Raw genomic sequence first — 2,641 nt, 5'->3', positions numbered from 1 at the left:
CAGAAAGCAGTTTCCCCTGTAACCTGAAGATGAAAAACATGACTCCTGACTGGCTCAGTGAAAAAGGTACTCTAATGCACTGCTGGTAGGAGGAAATTGGGGTTTTTTAAAAAATCCTTTCTGAAGAGCAATTTGGTAACATATTTTTAAAAGAAACAATAAAAGTCTGGAGAGTTTATTTCCACATTCATCGATTCATAAATGGATTCGTACCAAACTGAACCAAAATGTATGAATGGGGCCATACCAAACCCCAAATAAGTGGGGTTCAGCACTTTTATAAGATCCTGACTCCTGACTTGGACTGGTGCCTTAACACCTGATCTCTGACTCCTGCCTTGTCTTTATCACACAATCTAATCCCTGATTCCAATCTCAGTAACAATATGCTCACTAGGAGAGCATCTAAGTTAGGAGAGGTGGGTAAATACAATGGGTACAGAATATATTAAATAAATCTGCAAAGTAATCCCAAACATAGTATATTAATAACCATCATGATCTTTTTTACACATTCACTCCTCACATTTGTCAAGATAGCTTCATAAAATATAAACATGAAGAGGAATCTTGAGAAATTCTACAGAAAACAAATACATAATACTCAAACCGGCAATTTCTGTTGGAAAAATACAGAATATCATAAAAGCACAACATTCTGTTTTTAAAATTAGCTTGTTCAACTCTCATTTATTCCAGTAAAATAAATGGAACTACTTGCTAATGTTATTACTTAAGGATGATTATTACTAAGAAAAATCGAGCTACATGTAATATTTAGTAAATATTTATTCAGCCACTATTATAAATCAGGCATTGAACAAGGGGACTTAAAAGATAGGTGTAATCCAACTTGTTTTCAAATCCTTTGACAGTTACCCAAATTGAGATGTTTACCTATGTCCTTTATATTAGGCTATGATCTAGAGCAGTAAGGTCCAAAAGAAATATAACTAAGCCACATATACGCTGTAATTCTCTAGTAATCTCATTTTTTAAAAAGTAAAAAAGTAAAAAAAGTTAATTCTAATATAATTAACCCAACATACGCAAAAGTTATCATTTCAACATGTAATCAAACTTTTAAAAGACTGATAAGATACTGGCTTTTTTGCATAATAAATATTTCAAAATCCTCTATGTGTTAAACATACACTTATAGCAGCTCCATTCAGACTAGCCACATTTCAAATGCCCACAGCCACATGTAGCTGGTTGTTACTCTACTGGACAGGACAAATCTGGAGGCTGCTTATTAAAGGAAAAAAAATACACACTGGGTTATGCAGCTGAATTTTAATAATGATTTATTGAGAAAATTCAGTTATCTGTTCTACTTGGAAATCAACACATTCTCCTTTCTCTGAACTCTGTCTTTTCTTTAAACAAATCATTCCAGAGAGTATATATACAAAAGCTGCTAAGAAAAGCAAGGACTAAGAATGACGAATTAAATTGAACACTACTTCGAATTACACGTTTTCACTGTTTTTAGTTAAAAGAACGTAAGTTATGATGTCTTCATAAAAACCAAATATATTTCTTAAAAACAGACACAGAGGAAAACGAGAGCCAACTATTATTAATGGTTCTCAAGTAGAGACTTTGAAATTAGACCTGAACATAATTAAAACAAATAAATCAGAATCTATGAACCCAAAATCACATCTTTGACTTTTTTGTTTTGTTTTTTTTTTTTGTTTTTTTTGAGACAGGGTTGCACCATGTCACCCAGGCTGGAGTGCACTGGTGCGATCCTGGCTCACCGCAATCTTCGCTGCCTGGGCTCAAGTGATCCTACTGACAGCCTCCGGAGTAGCTGGGACTACAGGCGCGGGTCACCACGCTCCTTTATTGTAGAAATGGGGTTTCCCCATATTGCCTAGGCTGGTGTCAAACGCCAGAACTCCAACGATCAGTCAGCCTTGGCCTCCCAAAGTGCTGGAATTACAGGCGCGAGCCACCACAGCTAGCCCATCTTTGACTCACAGAGTGGATCTTACCACTTATATTTAAAACATTCAAATTCAGTTAAGAGCTAATAATGGGGAAAAATCTCAAGTTTCATTTATTTTTTTTTCGAACCTTGACGTGTATTTTCCGCTATAATGTGTAAGTGTAGCTCTTCGGATTCATTCTTTAAAGGACAGCTCATTCTCATGGCAAATATATTTAAAATGTTAACAATTAAAAAAAAAAAACTTAGTTTTATCTTACCCTTGGCCAAATTCCAGATTCGAACTACGTAAAGTCAACACTGTTTATATAACAAACACAAAGTCTCTTTATAGGTTAGGCCTCAGTTTCAAAAGCATCAATTCACTGACTACTTCCTAAGACAGTGCCTGGTACAACGTATTGTCTTAACAAATGTTTGTTGAATGAATGAGTATCAAGTTACAGGTACTAATTATTAATACATCTAGCATTTCAAAATGAAATATTAAAAAGTGGACCCGGCCGGGCGCTGTGGCTCACGCCTGTAATCCCAGGACTTTGGGAGGCCGAGGCGGGCAGATCACAAGGTCAAGAGATCGAGACCATCCTGGCCAACATGGTGAAACCCTGTCTCTACTAAAAATACAAAAATTAGCTGGGTGTGGTGGCGCACGCCTGCAGTCCCAGCTACTCGGGAGGCTGA

The 2,641-nt window shown here is 36.3% G+C and overlaps 1 protein-coding gene across 4 annotated transcripts in view; it reads right to left on the bottom strand.

Annotated features, from left to right (window-relative positions):
* ARL13B (ADP ribosylation factor like GTPase 13B) overlaps window positions 1–2,641 on the bottom strand; it is a 75,088-nt gene that overhangs the window by 71,331 nt on the left and 1,116 nt on the right. The window lies entirely within an intron of this gene.

This window comes from Sapajus apella, unplaced genomic scaffold (assembly GCF_009761245.1).
Source record: "Sapajus apella isolate SASKATOON/1434 unplaced genomic scaffold, GSC_monkey_1.0 scaffold8, whole genome shotgun sequence".
Taxonomy (NCBI): Eukaryota; Metazoa; Chordata; class Mammalia; order Primates; family Cebidae; genus Sapajus; species Sapajus apella.
Note: the sequence above shows the minus strand (reverse complement) of the source record. Positions and strands in the feature narration are given on the sequence as shown.